Source organism: Rhipicephalus microplus, chromosome 3 (genome assembly GCF_043290135.1).
Source record: "Rhipicephalus microplus isolate Deutch F79 chromosome 3, USDA_Rmic, whole genome shotgun sequence".
Classification (NCBI taxonomy): domain Eukaryota; kingdom Metazoa; phylum Arthropoda; class Arachnida; order Ixodida; family Ixodidae; genus Rhipicephalus; species Rhipicephalus microplus.
The window spans coordinates 139,906,079-139,920,020 of NC_134702.1; the positions used below are offsets into that span (position 1 = coordinate 139,906,079).

General features: G+C 43.4%; 1 long non-coding RNA gene across 1 annotated transcript; it reads left to right on the plus strand.

Moving 5' to 3' along the window:
* Positions 1 to 4,395: 4,395 nt before the first annotated feature.
* Positions 4,396 to 13,596, plus strand: LOC119159937 (uncharacterized). The gene is made up of 3 exons (XR_005108171.2): positions 4,396 to 4,675; positions 7,712 to 7,781; positions 13,415 to 13,596. It is a non-coding gene; the product is annotated as an uncharacterized LOC119159937 (long non-coding RNA).
* The last annotated feature ends 346 nt before the right edge of the window (positions 13,597 to 13,942 follow it).

Below are 13,942 nucleotides of genomic sequence, written 5' to 3' on the forward strand. Positions count from 1 at the left end.
GCTGGCTGCTATATTCTAGAGCAATACACAATAAACGCGACGTTCACGCTAAAGGCGGCAGGTGCTAGATGTGAAGGCTTGTAATGCCCGCATACCCTGCTATACGCACTGAAGTCGAGTCGCATGGCCTTGTTGGCTACTATGCCAACTCGGGCGGCCCATGGGCAGCGCGATACTGAGCAAGTGTTCCCGTGGCCTCTAATCGACGCAGTTGATGAATTCTCAGCCACGGTAATGGTGAGTGTTGATGGTTTCTGGACCGTTACATATGATGGTGTTGTATCAAGTGGCGAGGAGTGGTTAAACAGCACGACGTGAGTATGCAGTGTTTCCCATTATCACAAAAGTTTATTCATTTATCAGCTATCTGCATCGCAATCAGCAGGCATTACAGATAGGGGGTATATGCAAAGTGAAGAGTCATTCATATTCAGCACCAAGCACGGTAAACGTATTCACTACATCGTATTTCTACTATAACGGACGGAAGATCATTCCACTCGCTCGTTGTCCTAGGAAAGATGTATTACAAAAAGTGTCATCTTTAAATGCAAGTTCATAAACTTCAAGGCATGGTCACTTCTACGCGAAATATATGACGGACGTTTTATGTATTTGCTCCTGTCTTTGCCTTATTTTCAACAATAAACACTGTAAAATATTGGTATCTCAGGGACTTTATTCTACCTTTTATGTACTGCCAGTGAAGAGCGGCTTACTTTCAGTGATACTAAGGCTTCTATCATATATTTCCAGACAAATTGAACAGCCTCATTGGGAATTTTTCTTTCTAGTAGGTCGATTAAGTGACAAGTATGGGGATCCAAGCTGAAACACTCGTACTCATGTATTCAATCCACGTGATTGAAATAGAGCAGCTCCCTCAAAGTATACTAAATAATTGCCCAAAGATGCGTTCTACAAAGGCCAATTTTCGTGCTTCTCTTTTAGTTATCTCCTGTACATGCCTAGTCCCCCTTATGTCCGAAGTAGATAAAACACCTAAGTATTCTCATTCCCAAACGTTACTTGAAGTAGCGTTATTCAAATTGTTATCAAATGCCTTCACACGAAGATAGACAAATGCCCTAAAAATTTGCGAATCGTGTAAAATGTTCACGTATTCAAATAAGCAAGTCATTGTATACACTGTTTCAGATGCCATGGCCGCGCCACCATCTGCGCAATGTACAAGTGACACGTCTCTAACAGGAAAGGCCTTGTTCTTGCCACATTACGAGATAGAAGGGGAAGCATCGAAGTCGCCGGTGGACGCTGAGGAAAATACCGTGAATGTCGTGCGGATTACGATGATTAGAAGGCGATCGAAAGTAAATAAAGCTGGTGCAGCTTCTGGTTCTAAAACGCCAGCATTCAGGACGATTGCTCAATAGCCTATGCCCGGCCGTCACAGATTTATAGATGTCAAGAAATTACATTATAGTGGTAGAATGACGCACCACTGCCATGTGAAGAAAACTATGGTCGTCGTGAGGCCAAGAGGTGGCCTGTCTATGAACAGGGTTGATCTGTCTGTGGTGTCACATGCTGTATGGGGGGGGGGGGGGCAGGGCTCGATTTGGACGAGAGATATGGAGAAACGATGCGGCCTAATCTAGAGCAAAATATTATGGCCACGTCAGTACTTCAAGCCAAGAGAATGTCAAATGCTACGTTATCGTCGAACCTATTACGGTGGCCGGCCCATGTCCCACCTGCAAAGGAGTCATCCGAAGGATCCCGCTAAGTCGCGGTCCAGGAGCCATCGGCCGAATTGTTGTTAACGCGAGAAATCTACTGACCCATGAAACAAAGAGAATCAACAATACTGGTGTGATAATAGTGTTGTTTGACGGGTGCGAGGTTCCAAATTTAGTTTCAGACGGTGGCGCCGTCATTAAGTGCACTTTACACAGGAAGCAAGTTCCCATCTGCCATGCCTACGGCCGACTCGGACACCGCTCTGACGTCTGCCCAACGCCAGGTGCTTCAGTTATCCGGGATTGCAGACAAGCTATCCAGCAAGAAGAGGATCTTGGGTGTGCACCAATATGTAGTTATTAAGGTGGAAAACGCCTCACTGCATCCAATGAATACAGGCGCCAACATCAGATACCCTATGTCCTCAGGCGCCGGCGAGGCCTGAGGGCATGCGCCACTCAGCAGTTCTCATTTTTTTGAGGTCGACGGCTTCCTCGTTCTCAACGGCTGTCATCAACAGGAGCAGTTCGTGCCATCGTCACCTGTAGGCCGATTCAAATCACGAGGCAGATCAAAAATCGGAGCTGCAGCAGAAGTCGTTCCACCTCAAGGGTGAGCCGAGGGTTTCTTTCGTGATCCGGTTCCTTCTTCATGTCTAAGGCATGGTCTGGATCCAAGGACAGCACTGGACCACGTTCCAGATCCTGGGCTCATTTTGAGACCAGTTCTGGACCTAACCAAGGAAGAACTGACGCTGTCGGCACCGGCCCGGGCCCCTCGACCATGGCAGACTGCAGGTAAATAAATATCTCCGCCCGTCTATATTAACGATGACCAGAGCTGGAGCAAATTAAACCTAACCTGGGCTGACGGGGTCTGTGGCAATGATTGTAAGAAGCTCATGCAATGCGACCCGCCCCCGGAGCATGCTAGGGACGCGTGGTATCGCGATTGAGAATGGAAAACGCAGAGCTTATGGATACGGTCAGCAAGATGGCCAATGAAATGGTTGTGATTAAAAGAGAAGTAAGTGTGACGCGCAGCAATACTGAAGGAGAAACACCCAATGCGCGGGTGCCTGCTCCTTAAGATATGGGCCCATGATAACCAAACCCCGGGGGGTAGTGAGTAAGCTTAAGAACACGGAATCTCAGGTCGAGTATATAAGCCAATGTGGAGCACAATTATGGAGAACAGTAGCATTGTGGCCGGGAGTGTAGCCAGTCTCACAGGTACTGCTAGGCATATCCAGGCTGTACTGAATGATAAAGTCGAGGGGCTAAGGATAATGAACGAGCACATCATCACGCTGGAAAATAACGCCAAACTGTCTCAATCCACACCACAAAGAGTGTCGCCTGGAAACTTGAAAACTACGATGCCAACACCCGCCGAGAGATCAGGAGTCTATGAGGCAGGGAGACAGATTTTTCGATCCACACTGACCGCCCAGGGTGGAGATGAAAGCAGAATTCCTGATTGACGACGATAAAAGCACCATCTGTATCTGGCAGCGGAACTGCAGGGGGTACGCCGGCAAAAGATCACACTTGCAAAATTGCTTTAGAACAATAACGGAAAAAGCTCTAATTATAGCCCTTCAAAAGGCTTTAGTCTCAGCAGCGTTCTTTTTTGGCTACCGAGCAGTCCCTGGCCAGTCAGGAGGACGAGGTGTCCGCGCACTACTAAGTAAAATAAATGGTTCATGTCGCCCACGACCTGAAGCTGGCGATCTGAAAGTTCGAGCAGTAATGGTAGAGGTCCTGCTTGACACACCGCGGCTCAATCAGCGCAAAAACAACGTCTTTGTTTTGAAGTCAACAGTAACCTCATTTAAGGGTTTTGTTTACATTGGGGAAGTTTGTGCTGTAATTCAAGCAGAGGTTTGTTCGTTGTGGGTCGTCTTGCGGTGGTCGCTTCATAAGTCGTCATGTTGGTCTTCTTGACACCACCGCAAAAAGACCCCCCCCCCCATATTTATTTATTTATTTATTTATTTATTTATTTATAGGCTTGAGAACTACCTTGCTTCGTAAAAAACAATAAAAAAGGTACGACTAAGGAAGGGACCAAGAAAATATTTTATGTACCTAGAACCAAATGGCTAGATGCCAGTGAGTAAAATTCCTGAAGCATTCATCATAAATGACTTCAGTGACTTCAGGTAACAGAATATTTCCCCAAACTTACAAACCCTTCCAGTTACTTCAAGAAGAAAAGAAAGAAAACGTACATACAGGTGCCACCAGTACGCGTTACAAAAGATTCTCCAGGTTATGCAATGTTAGCTAATGTTAAGAGGCTGCGTGCACCGATAAGCTTATCTGCGCCAAACTATAGAGGAATTGAAATACCAACTCATTTCATAACGAATGTCTCACAGAACTGGATTACTTATTTGCCGTAATACCAAGTGTTCGGCATGGAATTAACGGGTCCGCTTCTTCTGCGATGTCGTTCTGCTAGAAAGTATGTAAAATATTCCTTTGTATTCGATCGACACCAGCACTTAGAACGTTCCTTTTATTTTTCGAGAGTGAAATTCAAGCTAGAAATAAAATTCAATGCCCCTCGATACAATCGCACTTTGTTCGAGTACCTTGATGACGACATAAGTCTCATGAAATGCAAGAGAGAACATGTGCCCAGCTTCAACTCATTCCGCGAAATAGAAACGTTCGTGACCCGCTCCCATTAACCTTGAGGTTCACGCTTTGTGTAACAAGGTTTTCGCGAATTCAGTGCTCAATTTCTTTCTTCGCTCCAGAACGGACGTCCTCTATGTTATCTGTCTGGCCATGTCACCATGCAGTATTCTTGTCTTTGCTATAATAACTCATGCCTTTGCTGTAGCGTAAGTTTCCCTTTTATGTCACTCTTGCTTTTAGGTTCCGATGTTTTGTATAGTGAAAATTCTGACTGAAGAATGCGGTGGCAAGTGTACCTCAAAGGGACATCCATGGCTATATACAGAGTGAGTCGCTCGGTCCTGTTCTTGTTATTTTAATTTATTCTGTGCATTTCTGTTATTGCATACGCCTTAACTAGGCGCTTCATTGTATAGAAACACTTCTCTCTGCTTGAACGTAAGGTTGTTGTTTTTTGTGAGCAGCTGGTTTATAATATAAATAATGCTTCTTCTTGACAATGCCACGTGGATTCACAACTACGCGGTGCTGGTTAACGATGCACATCGATAAAGAATTGCTTGGGGAGCACCTTCCGTCGTAGTTCAGTTGACGTTGACTGAGCATTGGAGGAGTGATGATAAAGTAGGAACCGGTAAGTTTGAAACCTACCAACAGAAAGGGTAATATTTCGTCCACTTGAATTCGTTTGTCTTTGCATCTCAGTTAGTAAACTGCAGTTAACAGCAAATAACGTCATTCATGCTTTCCCTGACCTTCATCACTTGGTTGTGCATCTTGCTTGGGCATCTGACGGTCCTGCGGCCGCAAGTCGTTCCCCTTCGGCAATGAATAATCTATCAATAAACTTTCATAATGTACATTTTCCACATTTGCATGCAATTACCGTAAAAGTAGAGTCGGTGTTGGTGAATAACTGCTTTCTACTGTAGAGAAGTCAAGGTGTGCGTCTGCGAAAAACCAGATTGTGCGGCAATTATAAGGAGCTTCATCGTCGTCAACATTGGCTCCGTTCACAGAATGGGTGCCAGTCACATGCGTATCTTTTTTTCGATAATTGATGCTACAATTATCTCAGGCTTCTTGGCTTTGAGCCATTACTAATATGGCAATGTCATCTTTTATCGAGATCACTTGTTATTTCACGGTGCTATATCGCATTGTAGCCTGCATATGAACGCGTCACCGTCGTTGTTGGGTGTATCGACTCAAGTAAGCACGTGATGAAGATTTGATACATGGCACGAAGTGACAAAAAGTTTGGAGAGGGCATTGCAGAATGCCTAAAAACAAACAAACCAACAAACGAAGAACCATGTATGTTTTGTACGTACAAGCTGAGGTTCATTTGCCTCCATTTTCCCGGCAGGGCTAGCCCTTCTGGTTATTTTTCTTGTTTTGTTGCCAAATCAACTGTCCTTGTCATCAACTGGCATCAATGGCATCAACTGTCCTTGTCTGTTCGCTAATCCACTCTTCCGTTTGTGCGTCTCTTGAGACACGTATCATTTTTCGCTACACATATTATTTCAACCCTTTTTACCAGTGAACCTGCTGGAATGTAGATCCTTGTTCGACGAACCATAAAAATATAATCACAAATGGGTATCTGCCCTAGAAACTGGCTATATCCCACCATTTACCACTGGTCCACTCGAAATAAAAAAAAAACGAACTTAGACCAAAATATGTGCCTGCCCCAGAAATTGAATAAATCTACTTGCTCGCCACTGGTCCACTGAAAATGAAGGCAACTCGAAATTTAAGGAGCCAGTCAGCCCAACAACAAATAGGTGCGAAACAATGGCGTTGAGCCGAATACTCCAACACGCACAACGAGCGAATATTAAGAAACGGGAAAAGCCTCCGTGAGCAGACTCAGAAGCGGCGCACGGACTACACCAACGACCACTTGCCTGTAGATCTATGGCAGGTGGGAACGCTGGGTTTCTACCCTGATCATCAACCTTAAGACAATCTGCATCACCTAGAAAAGGCCAACAAATTACCTAGAAGCATCCAGATTGGTCTTCAGCAGAATAGCCTAGCTTCATTCTTGCAATATTTGCATGGCTTTGGGCAAGCTTAGCCATTTATTATTTTTGGTTACACCCATCGTCATCTCTATTTACACTCATCACACTACGTGGCTCTTAACTCATTCACAAGTATATTTGTTATTCTTCAAGTATTCGTCCTGTACGTTACAGCTGGTAGAATGTAGCTATTGAGCATTTCCACTGCAAGAACACCGTTAAATTACATGTGATAGTTAACGAATGTCTACCATCGGCGCTCCTGCTCATCTATACTCTCCGATGACTTTCCTTTTCATAAGTATGCGCCTCTTTTTGTAAGTGGTCCGGATATACGTGCTGTACAAATTCCAAAGGCTAGTTCTGACCATGAACTTTCATTTCGTTTGCCCAACTGTTGAATATACTTTTGTGCTTTGCATATTAGTTCTCAGACCTGTTTTTCCTACTCTCGTCATATATGCTTTCATTTTTTTGCTATTATAAAAATGCACAAATAATGAAAGACCAGGATAGAATAAGCTAAAAACACGACCGCTCGTCCACTAACCTTCTCTTCTTTAGCGTATTTATTCAGTGCGTTTTTCATAACAAACCATATAACGCAGCTAGTTGTGGTAATGTTGTGTAAAAGTAGCGCAGTCAATGTAAAATGATGTTAAGCTAGAAAAAGATATGTTCATACAGAACCAGGGCAATAACAGGCCATATGAATGTGCTTATCGTAGAATCATCAACAGCACAACGGGTTAGATACCTTACCCAACTCTCGATTCTGTTTCAGATTCTGTTTGCTCTGTCAGTCATATTTCTTTGAGCAACACTACAAACTTTACTTAGTATATATGCATCGGCGATACATTAGATGCGTCGGCAATACAGTATAGATACATCGGCGAACCAACCAATATTGAGCTTATTTGTGGCCCGGCCATTGCCTGATAGAAAACTCTATCGTAAACTACATCCGTTTGTTTTAAAGTGATGATATGTGCAAGACATGTATACCGTTTTAGCAGTAATGTGTCGTTACATTAAGCAGTGCTGCTGACTTGAAAAACGTAAGAACTTCTGATTTCAACATAAATCATTTCGCCACCATGCAACTTATACTGGCACGAAATGACATGCCTGAAAAAAAAAGAAAAATAAGCATGTTATGCATAGGGACTGATAAGCATTGTGGTCATGGTTAACGTCATATGCAGTCAGATTGCCAGGGACTAAAGTGTTAGCACTTTGAGAATCATTTTGGTTATATCTCAGTACATAAATGTACATTTACTATTGTTGCTGAAAACGTATAATCATGCGGTGTCATTGCAGGCTTGACACACACCCTATTGCGCCACATTCCAACGATTCATCTCTTTTGCGTAAGATATGCAGTGGATCGGTAAGAAGCGACTTTTTGACATGAATAGAGTGCAAGCTAAATACATAACGTTGTTAATGTTGTTTTGGTCGAGCATATGGTGCTATCTATCTATCTATCTATCTATCTATCTATCTATCTATCTATCTATCTATCTATCTATCTATCTATCTATCTATCTATCTATCTATCTATCTATCTATCTATCTATCTATCTATCTATCTATCTATCTATCTATCTATCTATCTATCTGTCTATATATCTATCTATCTGTCTATCTATCAATCTATCTATCTATCTATCTATCTATCTATCTATCTATCTATCTATCTATCTATCTATCTATCTATCTATCTATCTATCTATCTATCTATCTATCTATCTATCTATCTATCTATCTATCTATCTGTCTGTCTTTCTGTCTGTCTGTCTGTCTGTCTGTCTGTCTGTCTTTCTGTCTGTCTGTTTGTCTGTGTGTCTGTCCATTCGTCTGTGTGTCTGTCTGTCTGTCTGTGTGTCTGTCTGTCTGTCTGTCTGTCTGTGTGTCTGTCTGTCTGTCCATCCATTCCGTACGCCCACCTGCCCACCAAGTTGCCTGCCTCCCTATTGAAAAAGCGTCCACCATAGGAATGGTGGATTCTACCATACACCATTTTGGTGGATTATGGTGCTGGAAATGTTGGTGGCACATGGTGTATGGTGGCGTATGGTGGAACGGATGGTGGATGGCGCACTCCAGCCGGCAATGTTGGAGAACGAATCAGCGTCAGAATCACTGTGACGAGCTGCCACAAATAAAATAATAAAAATAATTGTATAAAAACTATGTAGAAAGCACCCGTAAAGAAAAAGATTCAATAGAGCACAATCGAACCTGAGCACACTAACTGAACACACTAACCACTGCATCACGCTGACAGATGGTTACTTTGGTGTTAAAGAAGTAGTCAACTCACAAAGCCACTCTTTAACTTCAGTTCTGTTTGCAGTTTACTCGAGGCGGACGGGATCTGCACCTGCAACTAAAATTTGCACATTTCCTAAACACGAACAAGTACTGCCTGTAACGATTGCCACTGCGATAATGGCAACAGCACTATGTTTTTGTTACAATTTATAACCGCAAGAAAGAAAAAAAAACGAGAAGCAGCTAGGTAGAGTTTATCGGCAGTTACTGCCAAGCCTAATATCCGTTTCTCGCACCTTCCAAAGGGTGATATCTGTTGAGGTTTTATGACGTTTCTATGCTCATTCGATAGATACGCCCACACAATTAATTGCGATGTTTTTCGCGCAACGCACAGCGCAGTAGTGCCAGCGCACCACTGTTGTTCTGTCGTTATTTGATTGATTTGTGGGGTTTAACGTCCCAAAACCACCATATGATTATGAGAGACGCCGTAGTGGAGGGCTCCGGAAGTTTCGACCACCTGGGGTTCTTTAACGTCCACCCAAATCTGAGTACACGGGCCTACAACATTTCCGCCTTCATCGGAAATGCAGCCGCCGCAGCCGGGATTCTAACCCGCGACCTGCGGGTCAGCAGCCGAGTACCTTAGCCACTAGACCACCGCGGTGGGGCATTGCTCTGTCGTTAGGAACAACTACATAAGCGCTTAGCTAAAACGAACGCAGTGCGCCAGAAACATTATACTATCATGTTGGTTCAGTGAGCATACGAATTGAAGAATCTGTGTTCTCGCATAAGAGCCAGTGAAGTGTCGGTGATTGTGACCGGCGGCGGTCGGTGAGGGGAGGCGTACATTTGGTGGAAGGGCTTCAAGCGCGTCGCATCGATGGTTTTTGCTTCTTGCGCGGACACCGTACACAATAAAAAAGGCTTCATTTAGGTTAAATGATGCCACAACTATGCTGTATTGTCATTTTTACTCGTCAAATTGTGTATTCCGAAACTTAGAAGCGCCGATAACACTTGTGTGGGCTTGGTCGGAAAGACTAACATTTGGTGGAAATCATGGTGGTAGAACTGAAGGGTGAAAGTCAAATTCGCTGGGGCTCGTCTCGACGCGTGTATGAAATGAAAGTTTATGCATATTCGCACGCACTTTGTTAACTTGAAAGTACGGCTCAATCAATAGAGTGTGCAAGAATTGCCAGAGCTGTGTTTCAAGCGTGGCGACATCAAGTGACCTCTGTGTCCTACTCTATCATTGAAAGGAGCAATTGCGAACTGGAGCCCACTTACTTGTCGAGAACTGCAGGCCGACGTAAAACAATTATTGTCACTGTTCACAGTGACACCTCTAGTCTTCTAAACATCACTACAAAGAAACACATCGCGGATGTCAAACTGTGTAAGTACTTGCGCGAAATGCAAACATATTCACGGCCATATATTCTATGCTCCACAAAAATTGAAGCATTGTTGACAGACACCATAAGAATAAAAAATAAACGTGGTAGAAAGCGTAATGAACAGCGTTGGTTTCTTTTAACCATACACTAATATATCTGCGCATTCATGAATGAAACACTACAAATAAGTGATTTCACATACTGTCTTGTGCTTTTTCATTTTGCTACCATCATCCACGAAGCTTCCATCACGCCACCGTCATCCACCTTGCTCACGAAGCCTTCCACCAAACAAGTTTTGCCTCGCCATCATCAGCCGGCACTTTCCACAGTCACCACCATTGGCTCTCCACCACCACCAGCATCTACCATCATTTTTTCCACTCTCGCTGTCATGAACCATTATGCCCATTACAGTTTCTACCATATCCACTAATTTTTTCCACCATATTCAATGTTCTTTCCACTATATCCACCAACGATTCCAGCATCCACCAACCCAGAATTTTCAATAAGGCTACATTCCTTTTTATTGTTCTAGCAATTATACGGACTTATATGGACACTCTCAGCGCGTTTCTGCCATCGCCGTCACGTGTCGTATCAAGTCCAAGCTGATAACGTCTCCCTTGCCCATTGTATATTCTACCGCGAATCAAAAGGCGCGAGCAGAGATGATAAATGCAGCGGAAGCGAAGGTCAGACGAGTCGGCCTCTTGCTGTCTCTCGAAGGGCGAATGAAATAACTTCACCCTGCTCGGAAGGGCTGTCATCAAAGCAGAGAGAGAACGCCCCACCCGTATTGAACGAGCATGAACAGACGCAAGGGGGAGGAGGGGAGATCACTCAAGCAGTAATATTGAACTTTGATTTTCAAAGGTGCTGTAGGCATCACTGACGTACGTTCTATCACGGCAGTCATCGAAGAGGGGATCGTATACCCTTCTCTCTCTAGAGTGGCCGCGTCTTAAGCCATAGCTTTGTAGAGTTACGCTACATTGGGTCCAAAAAGCTAGCTTCGAACTTCACTTTAGATAACATATTATTTTGTTGTTATAAAATTTGCTACTTGACCCGGGTGGTGAAACTGTCAGTTTTTTATGCGAGGAGTTTCAAAGCACGCTTTCGGCGTTTCGACAAAAAGAATGGATGCCGGAAGCTTGGCTAACCGAAGGAAAGTAGTGGCAATGTTGAGCGCTTGTTTTTATTCGTTAGGTACAACGATGAGAGCAAACAGACAACCCGGCCTAGGAAAGTAAAGGGGATACTGTTAGTAGTAAATGTAGTGTAAATGTGAAGAAAAGAACATGGATGGAGAGATAACATGCCATGCGCAAAAACATAACCTGCGACCTTGGAATAGCGTGTCCGATGCAGGAGCGCTTCGGCACATGCTTATTCTTCAGTGAATTTCTGTTTCATGATAAAGTTCCTCGTGAGTAGTTGTCCTATGTACACATATTCTTGCATACACTCCACTTTATAGTATTCGACCAAATTCTTTCTGTTTCGCCCGGTCATTCACCATTATTCTTCTTTTCGGCATATCTGTTTTGGGGTCTACCTTCATACTTTCTCAGTTTAATTCTTCAATAACTTCTTGCAAGTCTATGCCATGGTTACTAAAGCGCATGACCCTAATTTGCGTCCACCATTCACGTGTTTCATTCTTCGTTTTTTGTGCACCAGTCGGATTAGCCCCCATGTTCAAATTACTGTGCTACGTGGTCTCGCAAATGGTGAAGCGGGCAGATATACCTAGTGATATACAGATACGCTACAGTTATTGTACAGTACAACATCTAATTAAGCTTCATCTAAATTCAATATTCAGAGGAGTTAAGTGAGTTGTGACGCATTTATGGGCGCAGGAGTAAGGGGTCTAACTCTCCGAAACAGATCACCGGAGTGCTGCTACAGTTGGGGTCCAAGATTCAGTTGGGGTCCAAGTTTTCTTTTTATTTATCTCGTGGTGCAATTAATCTGAAAATGGGAATATAGCCTGACGATGCTATTGACGATATTATCAGCACAAGTGAAGCGACGGCACAATGATGTACACGGGGAACCCACTTTTGTGAACTATATTGTTATCATGTTGAAGAGGTCTGTTTCGTAAACAGGGCAACGGGACTCCCGGTTAGGGTGACATGCGAGAAAGTAATGTGACATAGGCACAAACGCTAGTTATGAGATGGCACCACCACCATAAAATAAATAAAAATGCAACAATCTGCCAGGTTTTGCATAAGTACTCCTTTTTGTAGGTAACGAAAAAGTAGGAGCATGAAGACAAACGAAGAGCAAGCAACCAACGTGTGTTGATAAATCTAAACTGACTTTATTAGTACCAATCGCTCATGCACGGAAACAGCTAACCTATCCCACATACTCTGGAACTGCGGGAAATACCCCCTCACCAAATCTCCTGATCACTCCCTCACCTGTGTTGCGAGAAATAATAATGAAGCCAGAAACCCGAGAGATTGAGCTTCTCGCCATAAATAAAGCCGAGGAGGTGGCCGACAGGCATGCATAGTCTGGCTGGCTGCCTCCCTTGATAGGCGAATCTGATCGAATAACGTTTTTTTTCTTTCGTACCATAACTATAGAAAGAGACAGAAATGTTTATTGTAGCAGGAATGCTGAGAGGTCAGCCTGAATACATTTTGTGGCCTGCTATACCGAGCGTTAGGAAAGGGGAGCTGAAAGAAATAAGAGAGAGTGGGAAGGTGTTGAAGGAGTGAGAAGGTGGCGATGAAGCACGAACTTGAATCAATTTAGCCTCTCTTAAAGGCTCACACACAGCCACCGCCCCCCCCCCCCTTCACTCAATTGTTTAACAGATATCATCCTAAGAAAAATGACGGGAATAACACACTGAACGAGTATGAAAAAAAAAAACACAGAAAACTGTTGTTTAAAAGCATCGTTTATATGTGGGTTCCTTCTTTCCTGAGATAAGCAGTATATTGACCAAACGGGCTGGCGCACTTGTGATAGACTCGAAGACCTTTCGTACCGTTGTTTAAAATTTCCTTCATAGGTAGCCCGCATTTGATTGTAAATGCTCCTTCTGTGAAGCTTGCTATAGTACATGAACCAATGCGAAATACATACATAACAAGCTCATTAGTGAGTTCGTTAAAGCTATCCGTATATTGAGACTATGTCCCGCCTTCATTCGAAGAAGAGCTTGCTTGGTCGTACTAGGCAGCCTTTTGTACAAGTATGATGGCCTGGTGCAATCGCACAGAAATGTGGGTCTAGAAAAATAAAACCCTTTGGTCAGCGCACTACGTTTGGCTTTTATGATCTATACGGATTCTCTTTGTAGTGCACTCGCTACCCGGATGGAACTCACGTCGGCTGTCGTGTGGCACACTGCCAGTGTGTCGTTGACTCAAGATTTCTCACAGTCAGGGCAGAAGGCTACTGCTATCCTTTACGATTTCGCAGACTGGGTAAATAAGCATAAAAGCGAATAAAACACTAATTGTCTTAGAATTTACGAAGCCAGTTCTCACTGTTCCTGTCTCATGTATGACCTATGACAAGTTAGGATTTCGTTTATTTTGTTAGACCCTGATGTGCCTGTTTATTTAATGAAATAAATTAAAATCTCCAATTGTATTTCACGTTTGTAGGCAATAGACCACATGACGCGTTAATCTGTTTTCTACCATAGAAAACTAGCTTACGCTAAGGACATATGTAATTGGCAGCATTTAAAGGCCTATAAATGGATACTTCTATATACTAGCGAGGTTTTCTTCTCATTTTATAACTGCTTTTTCGCTGCGCTTTATATATATCTTGCAATGTTTCGGCGAGATCGCTCTGGTCAAGACTTAACGTCACTTAT